The sequence below is a fragment of the Pavona decussata genome, unplaced genomic scaffold (assembly GCF_977016875.1).
Source record: "Pavona decussata unplaced genomic scaffold, jaPavDecu1.1 SCAFFOLD_40, whole genome shotgun sequence".
NCBI classification, from domain to species: domain Eukaryota; kingdom Metazoa; phylum Cnidaria; class Anthozoa; order Scleractinia; family Agariciidae; genus Pavona; species Pavona decussata.
Window position 1 is genome coordinate 1,822,691 of NW_028145462.1, and position 17,193 is coordinate 1,839,883.

Here is a 17,193-nt window from a genome sequence, read left to right on the forward strand (position 1 = left end):
AAGCACTGGCCTCAATACAACTGGCCATCGTGTGTCTTTGTGCGTGGCCAAGGGCAAGGCGCCCCGCACTGAGCAATCCCCCAGGTCCTCTCTCTTCTCCGCAGAGGCACCTTCATAAAACAGAAAGGGAATGGGAAGAAAAATGAAAGGGGCGCAAGGGACGATGGGAAGAACGAGAAAAGAGGACCAGACCTCCTTTCTCTCTTCTCCCTTCCTGTTATTTCACTCTCTCCAGTCTCTCATTTGTCTCCGCTCGAGTGCGAAAGAGGCCTGTGCGGTTGAGAGAGCCACTTCCCTGATCCACGTCCAACAGTTCTTTTTGCTGGTTAACGGGCGGCTGGCGGCTGCGGTTGACGAGGTGGGATGGGCACATGACGAAGCGGGAAGGGAGAGAGAATGGCTGAAGAGTAGGTTTTTGTCGACTGTGCTCGTAAAGGTGCCATGTTATGCGCGGCTAGCAGTACTCCTAATTTTACAAAATTATATTGATTTAGTTCGACAAATAAACCCAACAAAAAATTAAGTAACGAATAAATGTCGTTAATTAAAAGACTGATATAGGCAACAATTAAACTGCACAGTAGACCTGCACTTTTCTAAAGCTCTATTTTCACTAGATTCTGATAACCTGCAGCTGCATTGTTGTTTAGGGTTGGGAACATTGTTCTGTTGTTCGTTCTTTTGTCCCCTCGACCAATCATATAAGACGTTACATGCGTTGCAGGACGCCCTAAACTGCAATGCTTAAAGTGGAAAAGCTAAAAATTAACAATCGTTGCAATTGTGGCTCAGCACTTCTTATGCTTGTTTGTTCCTTCTCAGGACTTCAATCACCCGGATGACATAACTATGACATAACTCCTTGGCTCAAACCATGCCACTTACAGGTTTAGAATATTCAATTTGCAGCGTACTATTGTTACTGCAATGTTTCTCGCCGAAGGCAGCGACGTCAACTTGTTGTGATTTCAGTGAGATTTCTGAGAAATAATGCAACAGCTTTCAAAGATGGTCGAACCCCTTGCGATATTTCGGCGACAAATCGCTCTGAGTTCCAAACACCATCACCGTTTCCTCTGTTTGCGTGAATAGGGACATGTTGTCTTATTTTAGAGACGCGAATTCTAATTCTGCCAGGTAAGGTAACCAATTGTAAACTTCGCTATCTCTTCACCATGATCGAGTGCTTCTGAGATTTTTGTACACAAAAGAGTGAAAATTATGCTCACTCAGTATTGTAAAAAAAATCGATGAAAATTTTATGCCACTAACTCTTCATAATGCTTCTTGTTTAGTATTAACTCAGCATTCTCTTTCTTAATTCTCCCGCCATATTTATGTAGCGCGCGATTTTATAATGTATTACATTCTTTTCTTTCCTAACCTGAAGGCGTCGGCGCAGTCAAGTTACTTCGCCTTCATGCCATTTTTGTTACATTTAAAGAAAAATGGGGGACTGATTTCAAGCATGAATGGATCATTCCTTTGTGGTTTTAGGCGTCTCCTAAAGTCTCCTTCCTTTACCGAAAACAGTCTTACATCACTGAGAAAAAGCACTCAGGTAGCAAAGGAAAGAGATTAACCATAGCATCAAACATGGATAACAACCGATTGTGTTTAGCGGAAGGATACCATTAATTAAGAGTAATAATAGAAGCAGGGACCGCTACTTCTTCAGGTACCATGAGAATTTAGAAATATAGTACACTTTTAAAAGTAATTCTACGTTGTATCGGTCTCTATTATCATTTTGTATTTGTTAAGCCGATCAGATCTACAACTGATCCAACGTATACCAGCAGGATAATCGTCCACGGTTGTTTGCTTAGATATTACTTATTATAAAGAGTGCCCGAGGGCGAATTTGTTTTCAAACCTAAAAAGAAAAATCCTCCAACCCCCCCCCCCCCCCCACCCCCCGTGCCGAACATCAGCTCGTGGACTTTGATTGGGGTGTCTGTTTTAAGTTCTAAACTGCAAGCAAAATTCAGCCTTCCTTCCCTACCCCCTACCCCCCTCTGAATGATAATCTACCCCTCACCGATAAATCGCTCGGTTAGTCAACTGGAAATATGAAAACGCTTTGTCAGTCAAGTATGAGGTAATTTTTCAGTGCTTTTGTTAGGGCTCATTTCAACATAAAGGGCGCTTTTCACTAAAAGATCGACTAAGACACTGGTGCCGGAGTGAACAGTGAGACATCGATAGAAAAACTTTCAGTTTTTAAGGTAAGAGAGGCGTTCTGTTTCACTACTTTGAAATCTATTTCACGCTCTATCCTTCGAAATATTTCAGTCCTGGAAATGAATTTTTTTCCCAGTGGTGTTTGGCGCAAATCAATTCATTCCAGGTTGACTGTTTATCTTTGTTCAGATTTGATGAAAATCCGAAACCAATATCGTTTCCTGCTGGGTAATTGTTGTCCGAGTACTCTCGATTAGAATGATTAAAAATGCTTATTGCTTGGAAATTACAGCGCTGGAAAAAGTTTTAACCTATTTCACTTTGCATATAAACGCTTAGGCGTCCGTGGTTGTTTGTCATATCACTGAAATCAGAGCAATCCTCGTGACCCATGAAACGAAGCTATAACGCTGAAAATTAATGATTTATTTCTTTTGAAAAAGCAATACCAGGTTTCTTTTCACTATTTCTAAACGGTTAAAGGTTAAGGTTGGTTTTGAATCTATTTGTTCTGATTTATGTTAAGTTCATGACAACAATTCAATTCTCTCCTCGGCTTTTACCTTAAAATGCATTTTATATAAAGTTCCCTGAACACTGGAAGCAAACAACACAAATAAATTATTGCGTCTATAGAAGTCTATAGAAGTTCCAAAACTCATCAAAGTTTTCTCCATTTACGCGAACAGGGACATATAGTCTTAGTTTGGAGACGCGAGTCCTAATTCTGTCAGCCGGGTAAGGTAACCGATTGTAAACTTCGCTATCTCTTCACCAGGTCAAGTGCCTTGGAGACTTTACAAACAAAAGAGTGAAAGCCATGAACACTCAGTATTTGAAAAAAAGTCGATGAAAACTTTAGGCTAATAACTCTTCATAACGTTTCTTGTTAGTTATTAACTCTTAAATTCATGTCGCGTGCTTTGTCATAATGTATTACATTCTGTTCTTGCCTTGCCTGAACGCGTCAACACAGTCAAGTTCTCAAGTACTTTAAGGCTTGGTTATTTGTCCTTCAAAGACCCCCAGCAAAGATTTTAAGGAACCTATATTCTATGTCGAGAAAAGAATTTACACTATAGAGAAAGTTCATTCCATAAACTGCCTGACTTTTTTGACCTAACGGAAGTCTTCCTAAGTGTCACGTGACATTCCTTGGTTGATGACGTCACATTACTTGTTTTTGAAAATGGGGAACATTTATACTCCAAAATTTTGAAAACGTTTGCCATTAAAATATTTAATATAACTGCGCCAACCTAATTCCGCCTTTTAAGGTGGTACTCGTTATTTATCTTTTAAGATATTTGGACATTTATCATGTCACGTGACCCATTTTCCTTAATTGACCGTTACTCTTAAGATGTGGACATCATTAAAAGGCGGGATGATAAAGGCCTTAGAAGGCCTCATCGAGTAAGCAAGAAACAAGATTGATGTAATGTAGCTTTTTGTTCCCCATTTTTGAGTAAAGATTTTAACCGTTATAAGTCGTTTTCAGGTCACGTGACTAGAATCTGATACAGCAAATTTGGAAAATTAATAAGGACACCGATAATAAACTGTTTGCCAAGTTTCGCAGAGATCGGACAAATACTTCCCCTCCAAATAAAAATGTGCATAATAATTAGGCTGGTCAAGCCTTAATACACTTGAGTTACCTCGCTTTCTGGCCATTTCTGTTACAGTTAGAGAAAAAAAGGGGCTACTTTCAAGCATAAACCTAAGTGGATCATTCCTTTGCGGTTTTAGGCGTCTCCTAACGTTTCCTTCCTTTACCGAAAACAGTCTTACTTCACTGAGCAAAAGCACTCATTCAAAGTAAATTATCTCTCACAAAACAGGACGAAACAAAACAATAGTGTCGGTCAACCGTAATAAGCCCGCCAACTCTTAGCAGTCTCTTTGTTCTCAAATTTTTTGTAGCGCGCCTTGTCATAATGTTTTCCATTCTGTTCTTGACTTGCCTGAACGCGTCAACGTAATCAAGGTACTTCGCTTTCTGGCCACTTCTATTACTGACAGTTAATGGAAAAGAGGGGGGCTGATTTCAAGCATAAACCAAAATGGATCATTCATTTACGGTTTTAGTCGTTTCCTTACGTCTCCTCGCTTTACCGAAACAGTCTTACATCACTGAGCAAAAGCACTCATTCAATGTGTAATTCATGTGTAATTCTGGTTTACCATGTCTAGATAAAGTGTTGTTGTTGTTGTTCTTGTTGTTATCACAATAACTTTTCTCTCACAAAAAAAGACGAAACAAAACGAAAAAAACAATAGTGTCGGTCAACCGTAACAACCCCCGGCCAAAAAAACGCTATCACTGATATTGCCACTCAATTTTCCAATGGATTTTGGATTTTGCATTTATTGAAAAACAATAAACCGAGAAAAAAGAAAAATAGATACATGTCGGGATCAAGTGTAGATCACCGTGATTAAAAGAAAAGAGCGCCAAAACCTTGCTATGTTTCAAATGATTTGAGTCGCAAAAACATGAAGCTAAATGATCTGAATGATAATGGTCAAACGATACCAGTTTTCAAATCGATCCGATACGAGAACGATACTTACCGATACTTGGTGCTGTTATGTGATGCTATTATGCAACAGTGCCAGAATCACTGGTCTATGAGCCGGTGAGCGAAGCGAGACTAAAGTGGGCTGATGAGGGAAAAGGTTCAGTCGGTCGGTTTCTTCCATTCCACGTGACTTTGATTGGTAATTTCCAGTCATTTGTATCTTGACAGGTTGGACGATATACACTTGTGAGGATGAAAACCGTATCCGTCATTGTGACTTTGTTAGTTCTGTTGGTCTTCACAGACGCTACGAGGCGTTCTTTATATGAGGTATAGTATCTGAATTCAGTTTTCCAATTAACCGTTGCCCCCTCTTCTCCCCAGACTGATGGAACAAGTCATTTCATGTGATAGTCCAACATGTTAGTAACCTACCAAATATATATGCGCCTGCAGTAGTTAAGTACCGTTGTGATTTGCAATGCCAGAACTGGACAGCAAAGTTACCGATCACAGTTTACGTGGGATGTAAGAATAGACTGATTATCATTCAGATAGGGCTCTGAATTGCGGAGCGGGGATTTGTTCAGCATCTAGTCACACGTTAAATGATCCAGCGCGTCATCAAATGAGTTCGGATGATGTAAATCCATTTTCCTTGTAACAGAATTTTTTTATTTGCTTGATCAAATCTTCATGCTGTTCTCGTATGCAAATCGAAAAAAAAAATCCCTTTTCCTTCCTCGCGTTTGAGGTGTATAAGAGCGTCAAATTTCACTTCCTGTTGGGTACAATGCCGCGCAAGGCAGGAGACTGGGGATAGAAGGGCTGTGACGTCAATACAGGAACACTTAGCCTCGCAGTTTCTTTTTTAGTCAGTTGTTTCATTCGGAGTATTCAATAATCCCATCCATATTTTCGTGCACACAGTTTTTCTCCTCTGTACGCGAAAAATAACTGAGGACTAGAGAAATCGTATAAGACTAGCATTCTGACGTTACAGCCCTACTTTCCCCAGTCTCCCATCGTGCGCGGTATTACATCCCAACCGGAAGTGAGATATTTTACATGCCTCAAACGCGGGGAAGAAAACTTGATAAGAAATTTCTTTTTTCTTATTATTTTCATACGAGAACAACATGAAGGGTTGATCAATCAAACAAAAAATTCTGTCATGTACATTTCGGAGTTCGGCCATATTTGGGTTTCGTTCCTTTATCGTTCCTGTCACTTTGGACGAACTGAAGAATGTCTTTCATATTGCACCGGGAATTTCTTTGTTCCACCATATAAATTGTGCTCTCAGTCAGGTCGGTGAAAACTCATATTAGTGAACTTAAGCAACGACGAAGGTGACAGCAAAGAGAACGCCACAAAACAATAGGTTTAAATAATGAGCAAAAACAATCGCTCTGCACGTGCGTTGTATGTTTTTGTACATTTGTTTGCCGTCATCAGCAAAACAACAACGTGAAATGACCACATTCAAGGTTTTGTGGAGAACGTGAACGCACGACAGTGAATTTTTCATTCCCCTTCCATACTTGAACACCGTTCCTATCAATTTAGTTTCCGGATACTTCACCCACATTGTATAAGTTGAATGAATTGCAGGCCCGTAGCAAGGCTAAAATAACTAGGGGGGCCAAGCAAAATGGTTAAACAAAACTACTCTTACCCCCCCCCCCCCCCCCCCCGTCCGTCACCCCAAAAAACGGACAGATTAGAGAGTTGAAGATGCAACAAGAAGATGAAAAAAAACAGCAGTAGATTTGGTCAGCAAATCAATAACTTTGCACCTGCGTCACACTTTTTGGTACATTTCTTTGCCGTTTTTTTTTTTTGGGGGGGGGGGGTTTGTTTTTTTGTTTTTTGTTTTTTTTTTACGCGGACTACCACGTGAAATTTCCTAATTTCATGTTTGAAGGAGGACGTAAATAAACGAGGGAAAAATTTTTCTTTCTCTTTTTAAATTTGGAATCGGGCAGTGAGAATCCGACTGCAGGAACATTTTTCTCTTGAGAGGACATATTTCTGAGACTTTCGACAACGTGCGAATACTAAATATTATTGTTATAAACTGAGGGCATTTATATTGCTATCAATGAGCGGATGTCTTAAAAAACAAGTACGTATTTTCTCGATTAAACGCCCCCGGCGTTTATTTAAAATTCGGCAGTTTTGACCTGGCGTGTTTTCGAGGCCGGCGTTTAATCGAGGTCCAGCGTTTATTAATTAATGAGATTTTCAGTCATTTTTCCAGGTTGATTTATTAAGAAAGAAAGTGCGTCAATAATACAACACGAACACGGATACATTGCTATATTTTAATTCACTGTGCAGCAACTATCCCAGTTATGATGCGCCGGTATTTTTCCTTTGAACGTTTATTAAAATACCAAAACAGCATACCGTACTCGTTATGTCGTAACAGTGCATGCCATTCAAGAGGTTACTATTTACTTGTAACTGGTCCTTGTGACCTTGACCCCTAATAAACGCTGGGACCCCGATCAAACGCCGGGGCCCCGATTAAACGCACCCGGCGTTTATTTAAAAATCGGCAGTTTTGACCCGGTGTTTAATCGAGAAAATACGGTAGTTTATTTCCACAGCTTTCACGGTTTGAGATTGGTTGATTTCGATCCATGTCCCATTCACAAGGTAGGAGTGCCTTCGTTGCAGTTGTACATAAAAAGAAACTGACAGGTAGTAAACAAATTATTGAAGGTTGTGAAAAGGCACTTGCAGCATCAGAGTTCAAGACTGATTAAGTGCACATTAATCTGTTTTAATTATCAGTTTTTGGCACATTGTTTTTAACTTCCAAAAATTCTGGGGGGGCTCAAGCCTCCCCTGCCCCTCCCCCTGCTACGGGCCTGAATTGGAATAATGGCGAAGTAGTAGAAGTAACGCAAAGTTATATTTTCAAGTGACGTTTTCATTGCCTTTGCCGTCGTCGTTGCTTAAGATAAGGTTATGTGCCGGGGTAGAGTGAGATTATGAATGAAATCGGTGTCAGATCCCAACCCTAGTTAATTTTACCACGCACTTTAGAATACACGGATACGAAACATTAATAAGATCCACGGTTTAAACTGAATGATTACTTCCGTTTTTGTAATCAATTAGGATAGCCCAGTTCACCTACGAAAAAAGGGGATTTCAACTGGAGACTCAAGTAAGTACTCCTTCCACGCTTTTAATAGCTCAGAAGTATTATTGTTAATTGCATCGGATGTTACTTTATTACAGTATCAGGCGAATATTCCGCTCGATAAATTAATTATTGTCAAATATACGATTTTTTAGAGCACAAGGACTGCAAGCAAGGAATGAAGTTTGGAGACACGTGGGAGGAGCCGGTCAAACGCAAAAAAGATGTATGCTGGGTCTGTACGTGTTACTCGGAAGGAAAGGCCACTTGTTACACAAAAGCTTTGTTCTGTCCCCCCACTAACTGCACAAAACCTGTTCGAATTCAAGGGCGTTGCTGCAAAATTTGCCGTAAGTTTAGTTTTAATTTAATTAATTATGTTTCTTCTGTATAATTTTTATATTAATCTCGTATCCATAGTCTACGGACTTCGGAAATTAAGGTTTTCTAATATATTGGGTACAAACGGATACTGCTGTGTTTATAAATTGAGTAACACTCCACACGCATTTCACAGTTGTGTGCTTAGCGACCTGGCCTTTGAGTGGAAGTGAGGCTGGATTTGAATTTGTTTGAAAACAAACCGTCAGTGCTTTTCAAATGTAAATGCAACCAGTTAGGATGAGAACGACATGATTTTTGTATCAAAAATACTGACCTTTGTATCAAAACAAAGCCAACTCCAACTTCGCTTTCCATGCATCAAAGACTAGGTCACTAAGCCCAAAACTGTAAGATGCGCTATTTGCTTGGTTTACTACGACGCAATATCCAGTCTAGACTGAGCGGCACCATATTTGCAACTGAGCCAGAGCTTTCAAATTGATTCTTTAGTATCAGTACTAGTAGACAACACGTATTTCCCTCAATAACAGAGTTGAATGGATTATTATTATTATTATTATTATTATTATTATTATAAAATAATAATAACAACATCTTTCTTTATTATAATATTCCAAGCAAAATTGATATTTACAAGTTAAAAGTAGAAAAAAGAGCTATTAAAACCTATTTTATTATTATTATTATTATTATTATTATTATTATTTATCTATTTATTTTGTTTTGTTTTTTTAACAATTAGAAAGCATACAACAGTCATTTATATGAAGATGAAGTTGCGGTACTCGTCACTACATATTTTTTGAAATAATAGTATAATTTTAAGGAATAGAATCAAATCTACAGCTAAATCATATCCCGTTGATAAAACTGTGTCACGAACAGGATTGTCATCTCCAGATAGTGATGTAACATGTCTGCTCAATTCTCTTTTTCCGAAACAGGAGATAAGGAGAAAACAAATAAAGAATGGATTAAAATACCAAAAAAGAACAAACGTCCGGAAAAGAAACCTTTCACATTACCTTTCCGCGACACCAATGAAGACCAAGCTCATGGTTGAACGTTGGAAAGGTAAGATATTCTTATAAGCGGGACAAGAATGCGCTTGGAACCAGTTTGGTGTAAAAATTTTAAAATTTGTTGTTTGGTAGCGCTTAGTGTGTTTTAGTCTAAAATGAGCTCCTTTGAAGTCTTTACATTAACCAGGGCGCCAGGCTTTACGGGAAAGGAGAGGGAAGGGGTGGGTCTTCTTGGCCGGATTAAGGATAAATTCTAAACACACCCACTAAGGGAGGCCATGATACATTTTAGGGGCGGCTTTTTTCAAAGTTTAAGAGAAGCATCCCATCACGTTTGTTTCGGGGGAATCAGCTTGGGAAATAGAATATCGTGTTTCTTTTTAATATAACTGGGATTATATTACCACAAAAAGAGAAACATTTTGTCAGTGTTTCCAAAACAACTTTTTGTTCTCCCATTTGTGTTTATCGGCACTTGGGAAACATGAATGTTTTCGATTCGAATTATTCCCCTTTTAAAATCGATAACACCATATTTTGGACGTTTTCATCCAAAACAAATAATAACAAAGCCCTTGTTTTTTATATTTTATAAGTCTCTCAGAGGTAACTGAAAGCCTTACAGGAGTGACGTGAACCAATTCAGTTTTAGAGAATCGAGAATGCTTTCTATAAACTAGGAACGAGACATCTATCGTTTTGTAGTTTACTCTTACTTTTGCGACACAACTGTCACTCGGCCAAATGATGCTGAGTTACTCAGATTGCTTACCACCCCTTCAGTGATTAACAATTTGACAGGGAAATTAAATGATGTTCATTACCGTGTATACAAACAGACTCAGTCTGGAAGTCTAGAAGCTGGGAATCGAAAGGAGTTCCTGAACGCTGAATAGCTAAACAATATACTCAGTTTCGAACCTAATTGTTGTGTGTGGTAGAAGTATAAATTTAGTGTCTATATTTCTATCTTTAACAGGCGGACTTGTCATGGAAGGAGCTTGATTGCTGCTAGTATAGTGTATTGTATTTTTCAGTGAAAACACGTGATTCCAACACCGGCCTGCACTATAAAATTGTGGCACTGTGATCTCCGAGCTACATAACTCATTTCACTTGAAGTAACGTTGTGTGAAGTTAGTTACAAGAGATTTTTTCTTACTTTGATGCTGTCACATTGAATAATTTTTGTTCAAAAAGTAATAGTTGTTAATTAAGAAATCGACGGCAGTCTTCTATGGTCTATACTCTTATAGACCATAAAATGACGTCAAAAAATGTTCAAAACTCAAGTGGAACCACGAGCCGCAGACGAGTGGTTTCACTGCCAAGTTTTGGACATTTTATGGCGTCATTTTATGGTCTATAAGAGTATAGACCATAGAAAACTGCCGTCGATTTGTTTTTTACAATAACATGGAAAAAGTACGAGCGGAATTGGCTATTTTTTTCGTTGAGAAAGCGCGTGCGTTACATCTGACGTCATTTTTATTGTCTGTACTCTTATAGACAATAGCTACGAGCCAATCAGCGCGCGGGAATTTGGGCAGTTATTGTAAAAAGTAAAAAAGAAGGGTTGGAAATAAAGAACATTGCATGTTACGTCATTTGCTAGTAATATGTCGAAAACCTAAAAGTGTCTGTCCAATTCGACGCTCAGTTCCCTTGTCCTTGTAATCACTACGTTTTTTTTAATACAAGCTGTATGAAAACACTGTGAGCACTGGTCTCAGTAACATCGGCCATCGCGTGTGTTTGTGCGTGCGTAAGGGCAAGGCGCGCCGCACCAATCCCCCGCGGCTCTTATCCAGCAGTCCGTTTCGCTGGTGAAGGATTACACAGGCTCTGCTACGATCGATAGCCTTAATCACAAAAAAAGCGCTTTAGTCCGACAAACAAACCCAACAAAAAATTTAAGTAACGAGCAAATGTCGTTAATTAAAAGACTGCTATAGGCGACATTGAAACTGCATTGCTTGAAGTAAAAAAGCTGAAAAAACTAAAAAACAACATCGTTGTGGCTCAGCGCTTGTTACGCTGCCTGACTAAAGCCCCGTCTAGCCGTGTGATGTTTGTGGGGAGACTTGTACCGTTTGCAACGTCTTGCATGGTTGATCGAGAGGACAAAAGAACGAACAACAGAACAATGCCCCTCGCCCTAAAAAAAAATGCAGCTGCAGGTTATAACGGTCCAGAGAAAATAGAGCTTTCGAAAGTTGCAGGTTTACTGATGTTTGTTCCTTCTCAAAACTACACTCACCCAGATGACCATAATTTACGTAATTATGACATGACTCCTTGGTTCAAACCATTTACAGTTTAACAATAAAATTTGCAACGTACTGATGTTACTGCGATTTTTCTCGCGCAAGACTGCGACTTCAAATTGCACGTGAAAAGTAGCTGTAATTTCAGATAAATAATGCAAATTTGCACTGAACAGCTTTCAAACATGGTTAAAACCTATGCGATATCTCGGCGATAAGTCGCTCTGAAAGTTTACAAAGGTAACATAAAACTGCAACCCAAGAACGACAAAGGTTGCATTAAAAAAAGGGCAACAAAAAATGCAAAAAATTCGCATGAGCAAACGGGCCTTTACGGTTCCTTTCATATAAATCAAACACTTAACGCCACCTTGATTTGAGAGGAAGGATGAACATGCAGACGCGTGAACCTCGGTCCAATTCCAAGCCAAGTATACTTCCAGTAGTTAGTAGATTTTCTCAATAGCAACTACTTCTGAGGAAATCTGGAGTTTTTTCGATTTACTGGGCTAAAATTATAATTTTATTTCTTGCGTGGACGGCAAAATTTGGCAAGTTTTGCACGTAAAAGGTCGCGCCAGTTTTTAAGCAAGGGGACTTGTCATTGCAAAATCACGTGCTCAAAAACTGTGTCGGCGGTCACCAAGGTAAACTTGACGTGGAACTGTCGTTTACAACGATCGTTTACAAAATATCTCAAGAACTCCGTCATAGAAAATTGTTTATGCTTTTCACAGGATCACGTGAAAATTATTTTTAAGGGACTTACTTGCTCGCGCGCGCGCGGTGAGCGATCTTTAAGCCTTCCCTCTGCCGACTCAGTCTTCAAGCTTTGTTCCTGTAGTTGAGAAAATAAAATTTCATAAGTACGTAAATTATGATCATCTGTGTGTGTCGTCCTGAGAGGGACTGACATTTGGACATCCTGAGCGGAAGTCACCATCAGAGTCAAGTGATCATTACTTAACTCTAATGGTGACTTCCGCTCCGGTTGTGAAAAGCCTCAGTCAATGTCACCCCAAACAGTCCTTCCGGGACTACACTCACACAGACGATCATAATTTACGTACTTATGACATGACTCCTGGTTTCAAACCATTTACAGTTTTAAAATGACATTTGCAATTATTTCTTATGACAAAATGTCTTTGCTTCAAAGCTGACACGCTAGTTTCTTAGCAAGGGCATTTATCAAAAGAAATCTGTCAAATCAAAAGTTTGCTAGTTTAGATGGTCGGCGGCAAAGGAAGTTTGTCGAAGATTTATTTGGAGTAAGTTTTCAGCGCCTTTGTTCATTCATGACTTTCTTGAAGCTTTCATGTCGTTTAACCGCGTGCCAGATTTAGCCGGTTTCTCAAAGGGATTTCTTTTCTTTGTGAAGAATCGGAACAGTATAAATTCGGCCACGATTTTCAATTGTCACCGGCGAAAAGAATTCTTAGTATTTACGCAATCCCGCCCCCTCTTTGTAGCCTGAAGTCACAAAAAAGAAAACATTACCAACCCACACGCTGTAATTAAACGCCCTTTGTTTGTAAAAAAAAAAAGAACCTCTTTTTTCACTTTCTTTTGCAGAGTTTCTCGCTTTTGTCCTTCGCTCGCTTGCTGTTACGCTCTCTAGAAGTCAATGCCAAATGACGCACGAAAAAACGCCTCAAAGAAAATTTGGTCACATGCGTACACGAGGAAGTCATTTCCCGTACAAAATTTGTCGAAAACAATTAGCTCGCTCGTTTGCCGCATGGGGCACAGTCGTTTTTAACTTTCCTATACTATAGTACATACGTCAGAAACAAAGGGTACTTCCTTCGGGAAATTTCATTATCCGTTTTCATTTGGAAACATAAATTATCAACCACTGCTTACAATTTTATTTCGACGTACCTTTATTTGCTGAGTGTGGCACTTGTGGGGAAATTTGACAAGCGGTATCAAGGATATGAACAATAAGAATGGATAAAAGATAAAAGAGATCTAGAGAGCTTATATTAAAGCCACCTCGTTCAATCTCCCGGGTGGGCATTGCTTTTAAATTGCTAATGAGAGCGTTTTTCAAAGACGTAAAAACAAAATTAATTAACGTCATATATGAATGGGATACCAAACAATACTAGTTTGGTTGCCAATGTAACCATGTTAATAAGAGGTATTTCATTACACCTGCCATGATTTCTGTCCATCACGTCTTGCAATCATTTTTTGCTAATACGGTGTTAAGTGTGGCTCTTAGTCTGCTTCTACAGAAGACTGTACAAAACTTAAGGTAGGAATGGCTTGTTTGTAGTAGAACCCGAAAGAGGAGAGAGTGGGAAGAATCGAGTGACCGCGAAAGGCGAGGAGCGAGCCGCGAATTAAAGGGGAAGTATCATGGGGGGTTTTGATATCTTTTGTTAAAAATTATGAAATAAGACCTTCAATCAGTTGCCAAATAATTCTAGAATGACGAGAGGAACGAAATCAACTCAATTCTTGAAAGAAACAACTTGTGATCTGTTCTGGCGCATTTTGGAAACAAAAATGTAAGAACTTGAAAAACATTAGCCTAATATTTTTCAAGTTTCAATCCAAACCGGCCTACCCTGTCTCTGGCCAGAGGCACTAATCGACCGTTTTATTGCACTGGGTGATAAGTTTTAACAAACTTGACAATTATTTCGTTGTTTCTGCTGACAGTCAAACAGTTTTGGGTTTTGCGGAAATGAAAGCAAATTTTCGTGATACTTCCCCTTTAAGGCGAATACGCGAATCGCGAGTGATTCGCGAGAGCGAAAATTGCGCTTCATGATAGCTCGAATTACCCCTCTATCTTATCTTTCCGAGCCTCTGAGTGACACGTGGGTTAAGGCGGGAAATGAACTTGAAATTCGTTTGTGATCTGTTTGTGCGTAAATCTTACACCTGTTTGGGATAAAGCATCAACCGTAGCAAAGCTTAAAATTTAACCTTCATCCGCCTCGACAAGTGATTTTTTTTTATTACCGTTCATTGTCATGTTGGTAAAGGGGTAATGCAATATATAAGCGTTGAACTTTCAACCGTCCGAATCTTGACAAATGGGAGGTATTCTGTCGTCTCTGGCCTAAGTGGGTAAAACTTTATAAAATCAAATGTTAGCTGACAGAGACCTTATTAAACTGCTGGTGGGTAATTCACGTTTTTTCCGTTATTTGAGTTACTAGCCGTACTTTGCGATTATTCCAACTTGATTAACATTAGCCAAAATAAAATCGAAATGAAAATGGTGTGTTCAAGTTAAAAAGGAGAAAAAAAATTCATCATCTTATGCTCACATTCTCCAGTGAAATTTTAAATTTAGTCATTACACACCGGTGTCAGTTGAAGAGAATGACAAATGTATCAACTGAACTCCTGTCACAACGTACTTGTAACACCGTTGTTGTTGCTTACAAACGACTTATTGAATCTTTTGTTCTGTGACGGTTTCACTTGGCGTGGCCTTTGCTGTCGTGGCTGCTACAAGGCCCCTTAATAAAAAGTTACTGATTGAAAGTTTCAGTAAGGTGCCCTCCGGTCAGTCATGCCATTATTAAAACCTTCTTAATTGTTTCGAAACAAACTGTTTATAGTTCAGTTCCAAATTAGCGGTTTCGTATACTAGCACGTTTATGCTAGCACCACGATTCAGTCGGTGTTAACTAACTTTACAGTTCAGAAATTAAGGGGGATAAGAGGGAAACGTGGCAGAACTTATACAAATTCATTGCCGCAGGTGTGAAATCATTAATTTCTTTTTTTAAAAACTGGATCATTGTTTTATGCAACTCCAAGGATTTGATTGGCTTGGCGGTCATGGTATATGAGCCATTATACCTTGCCCAAGAAATCATGTAGCGACCATTAAATTGTCTGCTGGTTGTTCTTGCAAAGCGAAATAAGCAAGATCTAGCAATATTTCTTGATTGTTTTTAACAAAACAATTATTCCACTCGCGCTTGTTGGATATGAGATGATATGAGCCAACTCGGCGCTTAACGCCTCGTTGGCTATCTATCATCTCATATCCAACGCGCGCTCGTGGAATAATTGTTAACTATTAAAACCTGGACCATTGTAAATGCAATTCCAAGGATTTCATTGGGTATTTGATTTGATTTGATTCACTTGGCGCCTCATTGGCTACCTATCATCTCATATCCAACGCGCGCTCGCGGAATAATTGTTAATTATGAATAGGGTACTAGTTTCTCCGAAACTAACATAGTGAGTAAGTGATGCCTTTTTAATTTTTTACTTATTGTACTGACACTGTTCAGCTAAACGATAAGATATAACAAAATAATTTATTTATCAGAGGCAACCAAAGGTTTATTTCAGTGAATACCTGTTCGGATGTTCTTAATTGCCTCAGAAATTCGGATTTAGTCGTTAAGAAAATTTACAGTTTTCTTCAACAAAATGTCAGCTCAAAATTTCTTAACACTGTAAAACTAATTCCTTTCGTTTTCCAAGGAAAAGTATGTTGTTAAAAGGGCAGTGTTGCCTATTTAAGTGTTACTTTGAGTGGCCAAGTAACATACTTCAATCGATGGAATCGTTTAAATAATGTTTCAGTTTTGTTAACAATAACCCTACTAGTGCACAGAAACTAGTTTTAGTTATGTTTAGCTGTGGATGGCTCGGATTGAAATGGATTACAACTTGAAAAATTTGGCCAGTTTGGCAAGTTCTTCTCGTGTATTTTATAGCTGTTGCTAAAAACTTACTGTAGTTTGTTCTTCCTAGAAGAAATCCCTTACGATTTTCCTCCCGGTGTTCTAAGAGCAATTTCATGTTAGCCAAATGGTTTTTTCGTCAAATGTTTGAGCATTTTTGATCAAAATCCTGCAAAATCGCCATGACAGTGCCCCTTTAAAAATGCAGAAAAGGTCAGCCACCACTTTCATAAAACCAACAACAAATTCCGTTTCCTAAAACTTTCTGCAACTTACATTTCAGCTAAAGCATCAGAACAGATCAGTCTGCATTAGCTTACACAAATATCAGTCTTTAAGCAGAAAATTATCCGGAAACACAGGAGATAACATTTTAAGTGTTTTTCTCAATGTTCTCGTTAAAGCAAATGTGGGTTGTATATAATAGAAAATACATACTCAAATCAATGTACTTCAGACAAAGTAGCAGAGCTCTCGAGTTGGCTGATGATTATTTGCACATCTACTAACATTCATAAGCTAACTTAAAGGCCCAATTATAGAAACAACTCTGAACTAAAAAATCCTTACTACCTAAGGAAGATTTCCAGACGCAATAGACCATGTCCGAGTTGCTTTGAACCTCATTATGAAAGCGAAGCTGAGTGCAAAGTTTTTGTTATGAAAATTAGTTTTCATTCATATGCAAAAAAACTAATGTTCGTATGAAAGGTTTTCCACTTAGCCTCGCTTTCATAGCGAGGCAACAGCAACTCGGAAATGGCCTATTGGTTGGATTGAAATACAATTACCCAAAAGCTAGGTTTGTCTCCGATCATTTCTTATAATGAACATCAATTTCTGGAAATGGCAATCCATTTGTAGAAACAGGTATTCATTTCCAGGAATGGCCGGCCATTCCTGGAAATGGTTTTCCACTGGCAAGCTATTGCTGGAAATGGCTGTTTCTTCCTGAAAATGGCAGTCTATTTGCTTTTGCTGGAAATGACGCACCATTCCTGGAAATGACGATCATTGGCT

The 17,193-nt window shown here is 38.9% G+C and overlaps 1 protein-coding gene and 1 long non-coding RNA gene across 3 annotated transcripts in view; one reads left to right on the forward strand and one right to left on the reverse strand.

The window, feature by feature from the left end:
- LOC146483145 (uncharacterized) overlaps positions 1-17,193 on the reverse strand; it is a 26,482-nt gene continuing 9,289 nt past the window's right edge. For both annotated transcript variants that reach the window (XR_014863972.1, XR_014863971.1), the window contains 2 exons: positions 12,270-12,338; positions 1-110 (listed from right to left, as the gene is read on the reverse strand). This is a non-coding gene — a long non-coding RNA (uncharacterized LOC146483145). The remainder of the gene's footprint in view (positions 111-12,269; positions 12,339-17,193) is intronic.
- The window catches only part of LOC146483146 (cysteine-rich motor neuron 1 protein-like), a 16,708-nt gene continuing 13,189 nt past the window's right edge, over positions 13,675-17,193 (forward strand). The window contains exon 1 of the mRNA XM_085106445.1: positions 13,675-13,763. The gene's annotated coding sequence lies outside the window, so the exon portion shown is untranslated. The remainder of the gene's footprint in view (positions 13,764-17,193) is intronic.